Source organism: Panthera uncia (assembly GCF_023721935.1).
Source record: "Panthera uncia isolate 11264 chromosome A1 unlocalized genomic scaffold, Puncia_PCG_1.0 HiC_scaffold_16, whole genome shotgun sequence".
In the NCBI taxonomy this organism is placed as follows: domain Eukaryota; kingdom Metazoa; phylum Chordata; class Mammalia; order Carnivora; family Felidae; genus Panthera; species Panthera uncia.
In genome coordinates, this window is record NW_026057576.1 from 37,595,416 (window position 1) to 37,613,879 (window position 18,464).

Sequence of the window (18,464 nt, forward strand, 5' to 3'; positions counted from 1 at the left end):
ACAACACCCTTGGGTCTTTCCTGGAGCTGGAATTGCCACACCTCAGCCAGCTGACACCCTCACACTCTCCCACAGGTAAAGATCTTTCTGCACCAAAACCAATATGTAAAGTCTAGAACAGGTGACTGCTCCATCAAACATGGAGCCACCAACACAAGACTGTAAGAAACATGATACTACCAAGTGAACACAATAATTATAAAGCACATGAAGCCTATATGGCTTATGGGATATTGTCAACAAAAACAATTTTTGCATTATGAGGATGCCCGAAGCGGATAAAGAGACAGAAAACTGATTTAAAAATAAAATGTATGAAAACTACCTAAAGCTGGAGAGAGATACAGACATGCAGGTACCTGAAGCTTATGTGTCTCTGTGCAAATTCAACCCCAAAATGACTACATCAAAACACATTATAATAAAACTGTCAAAAATCAAAGACAAAGAATATTGAAAGCAAAAAGAGAAAGGAAACTCATCTCATACAAGGAAACCCACTGCAGCTATCAGCACATTTCTCAGCAGCAACCTTGCAGGCCAGGAAAGAGTAGAATGATATATTCAAAGTGCTTAAAGAAAAAAAAAATCAAACAAAAATACTTTACCCAGTAAGTCTTCCAAAATAGAGGACAGATGAAGACTTTCCCAGACAAACAAAAACTGAGGGAGCTCATGACCCCTAGCTCTGCCTTACAAGAAATGCTAAAGGGAGTTCTTTATGCTAACATAAAGGATTTTGATTAGTAACATGAAAACAAACTGAGTTTTAGCTAACATCAAAACCTATGTTGTTAAAACTAATGATATATTTTCTTTGCAATCTAGCAAAGTTTATGGTACACCTTTTTTGATTCTATCATGAACACAGGACTATTAGGAAAAGCAAGATGACATTAAATAGTGTTCAAAAAAACATTTGTTTTATCAAAATAATATACTTCCATTTAAATAGCTTTGTTTAAGTGGCCTGCCATTATTCTCCTGATTACCAATTTATCAATTTTTATGGTACATTATACATTTATATAATTCCTAGTAACTTAAAAATAAGGTTTAGCTCTATGTTACAGCTATTATTTTATCTTCAATGATTTTATTTCAAAGTACATGTGTAATAAGGGGTACTATCTGAAGAGCACAAAATATACTGCTATATTATTTTCTAAATGTGAGCTATGTTATATTTGAGAAGTCACCTGCCTCTGTGGTGTTTCCTTTGAAACATGACCCTCTCTTTTTTACCTGTCATGCATTTATAGCATTAAGGTAATAGTTGAGTGAGACAAAACCATTCAGACTGTATTTCATTATGGTATGGTGGGCATCAGGCAATAGTTACCCTCAAAGGCTTTAAAATGATTTCCACAGAATTGTGTCAATCGTCATCAAAAGTGAATGTGTTGAAATCAAAAGTGAGAATCTTGCTATAGTGTATCCAAGAAATAAATGTAAATAGTGTTTCTCTTTGATTTTAGAATATTATATTACATAGTCTATTTTAAATTATTTGAAAAATCTTTTTTCCAAACAAACTGATATTGTCTAACCTGCATGCATAAAATTAAATTAGGGCAAACACAAAACAAAGTTATTTTCTTAATTGCCAAACAAATTCACTGTTTCATAATCAAAGGCAGATACTCCAGGGCACGAATTGCACAGAGTTAATTCACGCTTAGGTGCATTGATGGCTCGGAGCCTTCAGCCTCATGCTTAGCAGAACACTAGGTGTGAAATATTACAACACAATTCACAGCCTGTCATGTCTTATGGCTTAATTAGGAATGTTTATGATCTTGTTACTCATATTCTATCAGTAATAGACAACTAAAAAAAGAGACAAGGGACCATTATATGCAGAATAGTGTCATCATCATCGCATAAACTGAAAGCTCAAACTGTGGTTTAATTCAGTCTGGAATGGTAACTAAAGAAATAACAAAAATAAGTATCATAGGAGAATAGAACCACACAAATACTGTGTCCAAGAAAAGAACTGTGAAGTGATATATGCATGTATTATTTGATCTCCTTATTGGATACATGAATATTTGGGTGTATTTAATGGGGTTAAAAAGACATTCAGTCTAATCATCCAAGAAAACTACATATATTCTGAAAAGGAAGAAATTGGTTTAACCCATCAACACCATAGAGGGTGTTTGACCCTTAATGCATAAACTCAAAAAAGATTTTGTTTTATTCTGTGATGATAAAACCTTCAATATTTTCAATATTTCTTATAACTTAAATGACTACCTAGTAATTTCACAACTTTTGGATTCTGTTTTTGTTTTTGTATCTATGTAGTAGTAGATAAATATTTAATAATTTACATCAGTAAAAAAATGTAGTAAAGGAAAGCTCATTTTAAGACTGTTGGTGTAAAATGCATTTACAGAATGATATGTTATAATACATCAAAAAAGATATTGGGCATGCGGTTTAGTAAATTGGGATTAAACAGTATGTATACTGGAATCAGACCTGATCAAATATGAATGTCCTATTTTTACCTGTAATATGTACTGTAGATTTAGCTTTTTTTTTTTTTTTTTTTTTTTTTTTGTAGTCAGGGCAAATAGATCTTTATATGTGTGTTTGTACTGGTCAAAATGTGAGTATCTACTATAGCCTGCAAGTGCAGTAGTTGAAACCACTACTAAAAAAAAAAGAGTCTATTGTGATTTTTTAAAAATTTCTTTAAGTTCATTTATTTATTTTGAGAGAGAGAGAGCAGAGAAGGGAAAAAAAAGAAAGTGAGAAGAGAGAGAATCCAAAGCAGGCTCTACGCTGTCAGCACAGAGCCTGACTCAGGGCTTGAACCCACAAATCATGAGATCCTGACCCGAGCTGAAATCAAGAGTTGGATGATTAACTGACTGAGCTACCCAGGTGCCCCAAAGTCTGCTATGATTTTTTAGGCACTTCCATTTCATCCCTTAGCGCTCAGGAGTTCCGTTGTGTTTTTGGTTTTGTTTTTTTTCCTGGTCAAGAAGGGTGCTATTATCATAGCAGGAAATGATTAAACCAGATTACTCTGACAGCTTTTGCGAAAGTGGGAAAGTCATCATTTATTTGGCAGTTTCTACTCAATCTGCATTGAATTTCCTTAAAACATTTAGAAAATGATTGTATTAATTTTAACAACAACAACAACAAAGAAACTGTTACCGAGATATTGATGGTTTCATAAATATATTCGAATAAACTGGTATTCACTGAAATATCTAGTTCTAAAACTGACTGATTTGATTTATCTGTGTCAGCCATTACTCATCCATCCATTCATTCAACAAATATTTAGTGAGCACCTTGTAAGAAGCAGCACTGTAATATACTCCATCTATAGCAGTGAATAAAACTGGCATTCTCCCATACATTGAACAAAATTTCAGGTTTTTAGCTCCTTTCCAATATTAAACATTAGGGTTTTCCCATTTAAAAAAAATTGTTTATTTATTTTTGAGAGAGAGAGACAGAGAGCAAGTGGAGGAGGGGCAGAGAGAGAGGGAGACACAGAATCCGAAGCAGGCTCCAGGCTCTGAGCTGTCCGCACAGAGCCACACCTGGGGCTGGAACTCACGAACTGTGAGATCATGACCTGAACCAAAGTGAGATGCTCAACCAACTGAGTCACCCAGGCACCCCAGGGTTTTCTCATTTTTTAATACTGGAAGTATTTCATATCATCTGTGGAGTTAATATAGATACACTTTGTAACTCAATGAATTTAATCTCCAGTTGTGTTTCATCATAAGCCATATGCATGAACCATTGTCACAGAAAAATTAGAATGATGGACATATTTTCTCTAAACTTTTATAGTTATCAGTTTTGTTGGATTATATAGTGTTCAAGCAATTATCCAGGAATATTGGGCAATAATAATAACCATTCTTCCATATGTGAGGAATTGAGAATAGTTAAAACATTAAAACATCTTCTTTGAATGAATCAATGAAAATAGTCCTCTCTATTGATAAAATATACTTGGTAATTTTTCAAGTACTTGTAAATTACATCATGTGTTAAGTCATAACAAAGGACATATGCAGTATTGATAGAAACATACTGCACAGGAGGAAACTGCATTTTTGCCTTCAGTAATTCAGTTATTTTTAAACTTCATGGAGGTTTATCGGCAAAGTACAGATGTTTTTGGTTATTTTGAAGATAAAGACATATATAATTATTTTAACATAAAGACAAAGATTTTAACTATAAGTACTCTCACAGGGAAGAAATAACAGTATCCCCAATTCCCAATTCTGGATTGCATCATCAGCTTATCTGTAGACATCAATAAGATCATCCAAAAATTGATCTTTCAAATAAATAATATACAAGACATGCCTCTTAACAACCTCTTGTCACATTAAACTCAATGAGTCAATTATAGCGTAATGTGATCTGATTATAGTCAATCCATTATTGAACTAAAAATGCATTTAAATGGATTTGAAACAAAATTAAAATGGTTTCATAGTTGCAACATCATGTTTTGTTTTTCTGTTTCTTTTCCATAATCGTGCTTTCTTCTCTGCATTTAAAAATTCTCTCATATCATTATGACAGTAATATAAATTTTCATGATGTAGTGTTTGGGGGAATAATAAAATAGAGGATTCAAATTATTATTTTATGAATTTATTTAAGACTGGCAATCAATCCTGAAGTAATTTATATTACTTCAGAATTCTTCCTGATTTATTTTAGTACTTTTTTTGAAAGTTTAATCTCAAACCTTAATTTTATTTATTTATTTATAAGTTCCACTATACCATACTCTTGTAAGTGACTTTTTAAAACATTTTTAATGTGTATTTATTTTTGAGAGAGAGAAAGAGAGAGAGTGTGAGCAGAGGAGGGGCAGAGAGAGAGGGAGACACACAGAATCCAAAGCAGGCTCCAGGCTGTGAGCTGTCAGCACAGAGCCCGACATGGGGCCCAAATTCACAAACTGTGAGATCCTGACCTGAGCCGAAGTCAGATGCTTAACAGACAGAGCCACCCAGGCTCCCCAGTGACTTTTTTTTTAAATACAATTTATTGTCAAATTGGTGTTCATACAATACCCAGTGCTTATCCCAACAAGTGCCCTCCTCAATGTCTATCACCCACTTTCCCTTCTCCCCCACCCTCCATCAACCCTCAGTTTGTTCTCAGCATTCACGAGTTTATGGTTTCCCTTATGGTTTGCCTCCCTCCCTCTCTGTAACTTTTTTTTCCCCTTCCCTTCCCCCTCCCCAATTCTGTTAAGTTTCTCAGGATCCACATAAGAGTGAAAACATATGGTATCTGTCTTTCTCTGTATGACTTAGCTTAACACTCTCCAGTTCCATCCACGTTGCTACAAAAGGCCATATTTCATTCTTCCTCATTGCCATGTAGTACTCCATTGTGTATATAAACCACAATTTCTTTATCCATTCATCACTTTATGGACATTTAGGCTCTTTCCATAATTTGGCTATTGTTGAAAGTGCTGCTATAAACATTGGGGTACAAGTGCCCCTGTGCATCAGCACTCCTGTATCCCTTGGGTAAATTCCTAGCAGTGCTATTGCTGGGTCATAGGGTAGATCTAGTTTTAAGTTTTTGAGGAACCTCCACACTGTTTTCCAGAGCGGCTGCACCAATTTGCATTCCCACCAACAGTGCAAGAGGGTTCCCGTTTCTCCACATCCTCGCCAGCATCTGTAGTTTCCTGAGTTGTTCATTTTAGTCACTCTGACTGGTGTGAGGTAGTATCTCAGTGTGGCTTTGATTTGTATTTCCCCGATGATGAGTGACGTTGAACATCGTTTCATGTGTCTATTGGCCATCTGGATTTTTTCTTTGGAAAAGTGTCTATTCATATCTTCTGCCCATTCCTTCACTGGATTATTTGTTTTTTGGGTGTGGAGTTTGGTGAGTTCTTTTATAAGTGACTTTTAAAACTGCTAGTTTGTATAAGGAGAATTCATACAATCATCTTTCCAACACATATATTTAAATATTAGTTTGTAGTCTTAAACGAAAGGAAAAATAATTCACATATCAATATAAAAAGATCCATGATTATTTTATAAGAAGTATTTTATATTTCAAAGTTTATTTCATAAACATTATTACTATACCACATTTTTTCATCTTCATATTTAGAGGCCAATTGAAACAACAGACACTGGGATTTTAGCACAGTATGAAGAGAATTAATTATGCATCTCCAATTAAGGCCAATTAGAGTTGTACTTCCACTCCCTTGCACACCATGCAAAAACTCTACCCAAAGTGTCTAATATGTAGAAAGTTCATTAACGTTAAGTTTGGTTTCCATGTCTATTATCATCTCCTGTGGTGTGTACATTACTAAAATGTAATGGAAATTATCTATTAGAGATGTATAACATCTAAAACTATCATTTATAGGGACTTTAAATATGAAACTGTACATTAACATTAGTAACATTTCTAGGCTTTTGCAAAATATTTCAGGAAGTTTGGATTGAATGGCTTGAGAAAAGAGAATTTTAAAAATCCATTATCCTAAAGGTTTCATTCAGGAAGTAATAACTATGCTGTACTAAAATGAGTCTTAAAAGCTCTCTATAGTTCTTTGAAGAATTATAAATTGTATTTCTGTTGGCAGATATTATTATTTCTTGTATATGTACAGAGATAGAATGTCTTTTTAAAAAAAATGTTTATTTTACTTTATTTATTTATTTTTTTAATGTTTAGTTTTTTGAGAGAGAGAGAGAGACAGAGAGAGACAGAGAGAGACAGAGTACAAGTGGGGGAGGGGCAGAGAGAGGAGAGACAGAATCTGAATCCAGCTGGAGGCTCTGAGCTGTCAGCACCAAGCCTGAGGTGGGGCTCAAACTCCTGAACTGTAAGATCATGACCTGAGGCAAAGTCAGATGCATAACAAACTGAGTCACCCAGGTGCCCCCAGAGGGAGAATATCTTACTACTTCACATTCTCAATGGATTTCTTCTATAGTATGTATTTACAAATAGTATGTTTTATATTGAAGAGCACTGGGAACCTATGCAAATTTGATTCAAAATAAGAGATTTGAGAATTAGACAGCCAATAAACATTAGCCTTTTTGTTAATGGTCTTATATGGTCTATAAAATAGTTCATAAACATCTGTTTAAAGCTATCTATATGCTGCTTTTGTAAAATATTCTTTATATTTTGAGACAATCAAGGTATTAATCTGAACATGGTATTTTAGACCAAAACTGAAATTTTTATTTGGAAAACTTTATTTTTTCATGCAGAAATAGCTTTGGGGCTGATATATAAGTACTATATTCAGGTACAGATAAAAAATTAATTATTAATCAAAATTACAAATACCAAATAAATACCAACACACCTGGAAATGACTATTGAGTTCAGCTTTGGGATACTATAGGCATGTAATATGTTAAGATACACACATACATAGGCAGTTGAATTGCATCAGTGCAGTTCATTGGAGAAGGGCAAGTCTTCAACAAAATAGTAGAACAGCTGGATATCTTTATTTTCTTAATTTAAATCCAAGTTAGTTAATATATAGTGTAATAATGTTTTCAGGAATAGAATTTAGTGATTTTTCACTTACATATAATATCCAGTGCTCATCCCAACAAGTGTCCTCCTTAATGCCCCTTGCCTATTTAGCCCATCCTCTCCAGCACCCCTCCAGCAATCCTAAGTTTGTTCTCTGTATTTAAGAGTCTCTTATGGTTTGTATCCCTCTCTATTTTTATATTATTTTTGTTTCCCTTCCCTTATGTTCATCTGTTTTGTATCTTAAATTCCACAGTCACGTAATATTTGTCTTTCCCTGACTGACTTATTTCACTTAGTATAATGCACTGTAGTTCCATTCATGTTGTTGCAATGGCAACATTTCATTCTTTTTTGATCACCAAGTAATATTTCATTGTGTATATATACCACATATTCTTTATCCATTAATCAGTCGATGGATACTCGGACTCTTTCCATACTTTGGCTATTGTCAGTCGTGCTGCAACTGGATATCTTTTAAGAAAAACAGTGTCTATAGAGAAAAACAATATACTTTAACCCATATCTCAAACCATAAAAAAAATTAGTTTAAAATGGGTTGAACCCACAGTGCCCTTATCAAAAATTTTTAAAAAGATAAATAGAACTTCACAAAAAATAAAACTCATTAATCAGAATTTACCAGTAGAACATAAAAATGAAAGCTATAGATTGGAAGTATTTAATACATGTACACATATAATATATGAGTATATGTGTCTATGCATGTGTGTCTGAAAAATGATATATAAAAGATCTCTACAAATCAGTGATAAGATAAATAGCACAATTTTTTTTAATAAGCAAAATTCGGTCAGACATTTCACAAAAGAATATATACCAATAACCAGTGAGCACATGAAAAATTACTCAACATTGTTTCTCATTATGGAAATGCAAAACAAACTCTACACTCACTAGGATGGGTACAATTAAAAAACCAAAACGTTGGCGATGATGAAGAATAACTGGAACTTTCATACTTTCCTAGTAGGAGTATAAAATGGTAGAGCCACTTTGCCAATCTAGTTGACAGTTTCTTTAAAAGCTAAATGTATGCCATATACCTGTTTTATATTATAAACACTTTTAGATATTTACCCAACATATGTTCACAAAGAGACTTATAAGGAATATTTGATGCAGTTTTACTCATAAGAACTAAAAACTGGAAAAAATATAAGTGTCTATCAAAACAAGAATGGGTAACAAATTGTACAAATAAATTCTATGAAATTCTACTCAGCAATAAATAGCAAGATACAATCTACACAACGGTATGGATGACTTTCAGGACATTATTTTGAGAACAAGCAGTAGACTAAAAAGAACCCATACAAATGTTTTAATACAAATGAACTTCAAGAACAGGCAAACTAATTTATGGGGAAAGAAATAAGAACAATTTATGACTGAAAATGTTCATAGTAGGGGCTGGTTGAAAGAGATACAAAAGAAATCACCAAAGTTATAGAACTTGTCTATATTTTGTGGGGGATATGGTAGGTATATGTTAGTCAAAACTCATTAATTTGTACATTTAAGAACTGTGCACTTGGGGCACCTGAGTTGAGCATCTGATCCTTGGTTTCTGCTCAGGTCATGATCCTGGGGTCGTGGGATGGTGCTAAGCATGGAATATGCTTGGGATTCTCTTTCTCTCCTTCTGGCCCCCCACCCCCACTTGTGTGCTTGCATGTGCTCTCTCTCTATCAAAAAAAAAAAATTAGAAGAAAAAGAACTGTGTGCTTTACCTAAGTAATCATATATCAACAATAGAAGCATACATAAGATAGATGTTGTTTTACATTATTTGCTAGTTGTCTATATAGTAAGTGATATGGGAAACAAAAGTAGAAGGAAATGGTAGATAAAATTAAATTTCCTTATAGCCTGCAGCCCATTGACAAATACTTAAGGCAGGCAGAATATAACAGGAATTCCCTACTGTCTTAATGTTAATGCTCTGCTAGAGGGAAAAACAGCTTAAGCTTGACAATAGCAAGGCATCCGGTATCACAAGTCTTCTTCAGCATATGAAAATCCTTTCGGAAACTTACCTTGCCTTTACCTCCCCCAACACCCAAGTATATAATCAGTCTCCTCACAGTGACAGGGCAGCTCTTTCTGCTCATGGGGCCTGTCCCTGTGCTTTAATAAAATCACCTTTTTGAACCAAATACGTCTCAAGAATTCTTTCTTGGCTGATGGCTCCAGACCCCTTTCAGTCCAAAACCACATCATTAAGGTGTTGAGAAGTATAAAAAAATTGAAATTTCAGCCTATTTGTAACTGGACAAATTTGCCTACCCCTGATTTATGGATGGTGGCAGAAGAATGGGGATTTCTAGGTTGGAGTCAAATGCCTGTATTACATAACATGCAGGAAGGCAGGATGACCTGAATGCTTGCATCAGTTCCCTTTGCTCCCCAAGTCCAACAGGAGAGCTGAGGAGGGGCCCAGGTAGATGCTACATGTGCACCACAGGTTTATATCATAGCTAAGGAACCATAAGCCTAGGAGAGCCTCAATTTTGTAAGCAGGATGCTAGCAAACCTGCCACAATATTCAAGAACACCTGCAAAGAGGTGGTGTATTATTTTGTTCAGGAAATGTATCTATTCTTTGCCCTGAAGAGAGGCACTACATCTCTCTTCCAAAGCTGTTTTCTATACAAGCATCCTTGAAAAGATATCTGGAAAAAGCTGATTTTAGTTATGGAGAAAGTCCATGGAGAACTGTCTCCCAACATATGGATGTATTTTTTAAATGATTATTTATTTTTGAGAGTGGGGGGAGGGACAGAGAGAGAGAAAGAGATCTAAAGCAGGCTCTGCACTGTCAGTGCACAGCCTGATGTGGGGCTAGAAACTACAAACAGCAAGATCATGACCTGAGTTGAAATCAAGGGTCAGATGCTAAACAGACTGAGCCACCCAACCACCCCACAACATATGGATATTTTTATTTAAAGATAATTATTTGGGAAAGTACTACAGCCTTTAAAAGATTTTGTTTTAACATGTAAGTGTATGTGTGTGTGTGTGTGTGTGTGTGTATGCGTGTAAATATGCAATATTATGTCAATTTATCCATATACATTTCTGCAGGAACTAATGTAAAAGAAGACCAGTACTATCTGTTTTTAGGGATTAACAAAGAGTAAGCTTTCTTTTAGCTTTCATAGACGTTTAAAAAAATACTAAGGTCAATGATATAATTTATTTTGAAAAAATAAACTTTGCTAAATATTGTTTTTTGTTGTTGGTTTTTATGGTTTAATGCTTTTCCTTTACCTTTCTGCATTCTCAGAAATCAAAGAGGATGTAGTTTTTGTTTTAAATGTTTGTTTGTTTGTTTATTTATTTATTTATTTATTTATTTATGTAATCTTTACACCCAACGTGTAGCACCCACACCCCCAAGATCAAGAGTCACATACTCTTCCAACTGGACCAGCCAGGCACCCCAAAAAACTGAGAAGGTGTTTTTTTTTCCTCATTCTGAGAATGATAGATGTATTTTGAACTTCCTGGTATTCTTGTTCTTTGAGGGAATGCTGGTGCACTGTCTTTAGAGTTAAAACATATATGATAGAGTAAGGTTTTATTGAAAAAGAAAAGTTTTAGTCAGGAAAACATGTGTCTCATTTTTGAGAGATGAAATAAAAGCACCTTGATTATAGCAACAGGTATCAAAGTTCAACACTAAAATAACACTTGATTTTTTTGGCCTTATCTTTTATTATTCTCACAACAGCAACCTACAAAACAAAAGAGGACGTTTATAAGAAAGGAGAGAAAGATAACAAGGCATTTCCATTCTTGGTGAGAAGTTATGAAAATATTTCTGTATAAAAGGAATATTAAACTCACAGTGAAAAACCCTACATCTCAGGAGTCACTGAAGCTGATGTACATATTTATATTTCTTACACTCTTTTGTCAATCATGATGTTTAAAAATCTCTCTCCTAAAAAATACACTTTAATATTTTACAGCTTGTTTTTTAAGAGTGCACTCTGCTAACCAATTGAGAAAAAATTATAGACAGAAAGAGAAACAAGAACAAAATCACCTTATTTTGGTAAGAGAAATAGATTATATAATAGACCCTATTTATCTGTAAATTAAATTGGGGCACCTGAGTGGCTTAGTCGGTTAAGTGTCCAACTTCAGCTCAGGTCATGATCTCCTGGTTGGGTTCCTGAGTTTGAGCCCCGCGTCAGGCTCTCTGTTGACAGTTCAGAGCCTGGAGCCTGCTTTACATTCTGGGTCTCCCTCTGTCTCTGCCCTTCCTCCACTCATACTCTGTCTCTGTCTCTCTTTCTCTCAAAAATAAAAATAAACATTAAAAAATTTATCTGTAAGTTAAATGACTCCTCATGAACTCACTAGCACCAGAATGAAAGTTGAAGCTATCTTCTAAAAAGAGAAAAACCTGAAATAACACACAATGTAATACATGCTGTGATCCACACACAAGTATGGGGTGGAACATCTTTCAGGTTTTGGATAGATCAGTATAAAAAGAAATAATCTTTTCAGGCAATACATTTAAAGTTTCATCAAAATATTTTGAAATTTTAGATATTAAAATAGGGTTTTCTGATTAAGAACAATTTCCTTGCCACACTTTGCCAAAAGATAAATAGAACAGCCTTTAGTGGATATAATGAACTCAAACATTGTTCCCAATGCTCCGTTCTGATTCTGTTCTGGGGCAGCTTTTCAACGTTAACGAAACTGTGGATCCAGATTTTCTCTTTAACCTTGGCTTCTGGGTCCTAGAGCATGAGCTCTGTTCCAGTTGGGATCACCCTCTCCATCAGCACCTCCATTTCTCTTCAGAAAATGTGGAAGGTCAAAAATTTGAACAGGAGACTGCCTTGCATTTTTCACCTACCCATAGCCCTTCCGGGCATTTAAGATGTGATGAGGTGCATTCCACTGAGAAAAATGCTTTTTGGGTCATATTGTCAAAGAAAAAATATAGCAAACAATCAAAAAAAAACTATCTACTTAGAGGTTCAGGGAAGGATACCTTATTATGGATGACTTTTCACTGAGAATAAAGACAGTGCTTCTGGCTTCCCTGAGACTCATGGAGGATACAGTCTCCAGGGTGACAGTGACAATGACTTCTGTAAAGGACACAATAGTCTCACTCTGGAATATGCCTCAGGCGTTCTCTGTCTACTGAGCTATGAAAAGGAGCTGTTGGGCGGAGGGCTCTATGGAGAGAATGCCACTTCACATTTAAAAACTTTTCAATTTCACACCGGTGCCCTCAGGAAAAATCCAAACTAGAGCTGACCTCTAGGTATCAGCCACCCTTAGCTCACATTTCTTTTCTTTTCCTCCCTGCTTATGCTCCAGATCTACCAAAACACCTTGTAATTCTTGAAAGAATTGTGCTTTCTGAATCTCAGGGTTTTCAGCCTATGTATTCATGTCATTATACACTGTATAATAATAATTCCTTGTCTGTTTCTTTCCACAGCTTGTAAGCTGCTTCAGAAAAAGAGACCATTTCTTTTCTGCTTTTATATTTTCAGTCCTTGGCAAACAGTAGCAGGCAAGAATTTAGATGATTTAATGAATTAATTCCCAAATGAAAAAAAAATTATAATTTTAAATTAGGAACCTTGTTCCTAGAATTGTACTCTCTACCTAAAGATTGTAACAACTGGCTACATATTAACAAGAATGCTGAGGCCTCCATTATGATAAAGGAGCCCTCCTACTCATGGCTGTAATTACCCTTACAGGACTATTAACATGTGTTTGGTACTGAGCTATTACTGAGAACTAATTTTCTTTTCAATTAATAGAAAGCAGAAGTATATATCAGTTTCACAAACTGATCAAAGGTGTAAATGAACTACTATTGCATTATTAAAATAAAATAAACAATTTTCAGATTATATGAATAAATATTGATGTTTTCCCTCATTCCCTAGTACCACTCTAGCACGTGCTATGTTAGACTAAAAGATTGTCTACATATAAAAATATTAAATATCAAGAAGCCAGAAAAAGCCATATAAATTATCAGTATAAGCTAGCAGATGACCTCCCACCCCCACCACCTCCATTATAGGGCATTTTGAGAAGCACCTAGAGTCACGGGTTTACTCCTGTGTTCTAACTGGGTCAGATGACAGAATTTTTCGTTAAGCACTTGCCTGCTGAGTTTATCAGGTTTTATACTTTATTCATGCAAAGATGGTAATGCCTATATAATTTTTTTGCAAAACACATTTTTTGAACGTTATCCATTTCTCCAGGGAAATTATTTCTTGCATCCCTACCATTAAAATAAAACAAAAACAAAGCAAAACAAAAAAAACAAAAAAAACTCCTGGTGCAAATTTAGATAACGGTTGGTCATAGCCATTTATACAGTGTACACTTATTAATAGAGACCTTCAAATGCTAATTACCCACTTCCAAAGTCATAGACAATTAACCTAGATATGCATATGCAGACATTTTAGAGTAAATTTCAAATTTATAAACATTTGGCCTTGAATTAACTGGCAAAATCTCAATTACAAAGACCACTTGGAATCACTAGGAAAAGACATTTTCTTCCCCTTTTCTTCTTCGTCCTCAAAGGCCACTGGAACCATCTTATTGTGTGCTTTTTTTCTTTAAATCTTCCCTGTCATGAAAACATTTTCCTCAGTTTCATGTCTCCTATGGTTACTATACCTAGTGCCTTCCTTTACAGCACTTCAAGTATGCATATCCTCTCCTAATAGGGCAAATAAATAAAGAGACCCACACAAAACAGAAAAACCTGCTTCCAACGATTTTCTTTTTTTCTATCTTTATTTGGTTCTAAGTCATATGACCAGTAAGTTGCTAAGGTTCTGTTTACTGCGCTTCTTTTTAGGTATGTGACTTAGGTCTTACTTTTCATAAAACATGACCATAAGAGATAACCACATTCTCAAACTAGGGGGATGTTTGCCCTAAATTAGGGCCCATTGCTTAATGAAAGGAAAAGCATATGAGAAAACAAAATTTACATGTACCATGGCTGTGTTGAGAAGGGGTGTGACTGTATTGAGTTCCTAGGAGACAGGAAAGTCCAAGAAATAAGATGTCGCAATAAATATAAGGCAAAATGACCCCAATAGTAATGCAGTCGTAGCAAAAATCAAGAGTCGCTGAACAAAGAGGGGCACAAGTGTTTGTGGAAGTGGTCATTTACGGTTTACACTGGAAAAGGGAGATGTGTTGCTGACTTCTGAAAATTGACAATGGCTAGATTTGAGCTCTAGTGTCTCTGGGAGAAGGAGTATATAGTAGACTGCTAGGAAAAACTTAGCAACAAGTGAAACATTGATATGAAAAATGGCTTTTAGAACTGTGTTTCCCATTCAAATGCCTGGCATAATAGAAAATATCTGTTCAGCACATTGGATAAATCAGTGGATATATTTGTATGTGCCTGAGTGAATAAATATAAAAATAAAATGTTTTAAAGAGGACAACACAAAATGTAATGAAAGCATCAAATATTGCATTATAATAACATGCTCAAATATCAAACATAAAACCATAAAATATAAATAATTATACAATATTTAATGAATAAATGTTGAGCCTGGTCTCATGCAGTATACTGAAATGGCTAAAAAATTCTGGATCAATACTTCTTAAACATGATAACTTCAAATTATTTTTTTTTATTCAAGGGTAATTAACATACAGTGTTACATTAGTTTCAGGTTCACAGTGTAATGATTCACCAATTCTACACATTGATCAGTGCTCATCACCATAAGTATATCATTAATCTCCTTCACCTATTTCACCCGTCTCCCACTCACCTTCCCTCTGGTAACTATCAGTTTGTTCTCTACAGTTAAGGGTCCGTTTCTTGGTTTGTCTCTTTTTTCCTTTGTCCATTTGTTTTGTTTCTTAAATTCTAGATATGAGTGAAATCATACAGAATTTGTCTTTCTGTGACTTATTTCACTTAGCTTTATGCCTTCTAGATTCATCCATGTTTTTGCAAATGGCAAGATTTCATTCTTTTTATGGCTGAGTAATATTCTGTATATATGGAATTATACACACATATTTATACCACATATATATACCACATATATATACCACATATATACACATATATATCACATACATCACGTATATCTATATCATCTATATGTATATCACATCTTCTTTAGCTGTTCATCTATGGATGGACACTTGAGTTGCTTCCACATCTTGGCTAGGTAATAATGCTACGATAAACATAGGGGTGCATATATCTTTTCAAATTAGTGTTTTCATTTTCTTTGTGTAAATATCCAGAAGTGGATTTACTAGAACGTATGGTAATTGTATTTTTAATTTTTTTGAGGAGTCGCCATACTGTTTTTCACAGTGGATACACCAGTTTGTGTTCCCACTAACAGAGGGTTCCTTTTTCTCCTTATCTTCACCAATACTTGTTATTTCTTCTGTTGTTGTGGTTTATTTTACCCATTCCAACAAGTATGAGGTGTTATCTTATTATTGTTTAGAATTGCATTTCCCTGATGATTAGTGATGTTGAGCATCTTTTTTTGTGTGTCTGTTGGCCATCTGTCTACTTTGGGAAAATGTCTATTCAGGTCCTCTGCCCACTTTTAATTGCATTATATGGTTTTTGGATGTTGAGTTGTATAAGTTCTTTATATATTTTGGATATTAACCCTTTATTGGATATGTCATTTACAAATACCTTCTTACATCCAGTAGGTTTCATTTTGGTTTTGTTGATGGTTTCCTTCACTGAGAAAAGATTTTTATTTCATTGTAGTCCCAATAGTTTAATTTTGCTTTTGTTTCCTTTGTCTGAGGAGTCCTATCTGTAAAAATTTTTCAATGGCTGATGCCTATGTTATCTTTGAGGAATTTTATGGGTTCAGATTGTACCTATAAGTCTTTAATCCATTTTGAGTTTATTTTTGCATATGGTGAAAAGGATCCAGTTTCATTCTTTTGCATGTAGCTATCAAGTTTTCCTAGCACGTTTGTTGAAGACACTTTTTCCCATTATATATTCTTGATTCCTTTGTCATAGTTTAACTGACCATAAAAACTTGGGCTTATTTCTGAACTGTGCACTATGTTTTATTGATCTAGTGTCTATTTTTGTGTCATTACCATACTACTTTGATATACTTTGTAGTATATCTTAAAATCTGGGATTGTGATACCTCCAGTTCTGTTCCTCTTTGTCAAGATTGCTTTGGCTATTTGAAGTCTTTGGTGGTTCTATACAAATTTTACAATTATTTGTTCCAGTTCTGTGAAAAATTCCATTGGTATTTTGATAGGGATTGCATTAAATCTGTAGATTTCTTTGGGTATTATCAACATTTTACAATATTTGTTCTCACAATCTATGTGCATGGAATATCTTTCCATTTGCTTGTATAATCTTCAGTTTCTTTCATCAGTGTATTTTGGTTTTTGGAGTGCAGTTTTTTCACCTCTTTGGTTAGGTTTACTCCTAGGTATTTTATTCTTTTTTGTACAGTGGTTAATGGGATTGTTTTAGTAATTTCTCTTTCTGCTGTTTCATTATTAGTGTATAGAAATGCAATGGATTTCTGTACATTGATTTTGTATCTTATAACCTTACTGAATTCATTTATCATTTCTAGTAGATAGTGGTGGAATCTTTAGGATTTTTAAATATAGGATCATGTCATCTGCAAGTAGTGAAAGCTTTACTTCCTCATTGGATGCCTTTTATTCCTTTTTTTTTTTTTTTGTCTGATTGCTATGTCTAGGATTTCCAGTACTATGTTGAATAAAAATGGTCAGAGTGGACATCCTTGTCTTGCTTCTGATCTTAGAGAAAAAGCTCAGTTTTTTACCATTGAGTATTAGCTGTGGATTTGATTTGTTTTTGATTTATTATTATTTCTTTTTAATGTTTATTTATTTTTGAGGGAGAGAAAGAGTCAGAGAGTGTGGACTGGAGAGGGATAGAGAGAAAGGGAGACAGAGGATCCAAAGCAGGCTCTGCACTGACAGCAGAAAGCCCAATGCAGGGCTCGAACTCATGAACCATGAGATCATGAAACAACACCCCAGTGTACCCCCACAGTTTTTGTAATGTTGTTGTTAACTGTGGACTTTACGTATTTGGCCTTTATTATGTTGAGGTATGTTTTCTCTAAACCTACTTTTTGAGATATTTTAACATGAATGTGTGTTGTACTTTATCAAATGTTTTTTTCTTCATCTACTGAGATGATCATGTTTTTTATTCTTTTTCTTCTTAATGTGATATATCATTTGATTGATTTGCAAATATTGAACCACTCTTACATCCCTGGTATAAATACCAATTGATCATAGTGAATGATTTTTTTTAATGTATTGTTGGATTCAGTTTGCTAATATTTTATTGAGGATTTTTGCATCTGTCCATCAGGGATATTGGCCTGTAGTTTTCTTTTTTGTTATGTTTTGTAATGTCTGTGTGTGGTTTTGGTATCAGGGTAATGCTGGCCTCATAGAAGGAATTTAGAATCCTTCCTCTTCTATTTTTTGGAATAGTTTGAGAAGAACAGATATTATCTTTTCTTTGAATGTTTGTTAGACTTCACCTGTGATGCCTTCTGGTCCTGGACTTTGTTTATTATGAGTTTTTTGATTACTGATTCAATTTCATTGCTACTGATTAGTCTGTTCAGAGCTTCTGTTTCTTCCTGATTCAGTTTTGGATGATTATATGTTTCCAGGAATTTATCCATTTTTTCTACTTTGTCTAATTTGCTGGCATATAATTTTTCATAATCTCCTATTATCCTTTGTATTTCTGTGGTGTGTGTTGTTATTTGTCCTTTCTCATTTCTGATTTATTTATTTCAGTCTTGCTTTGTTTTCTT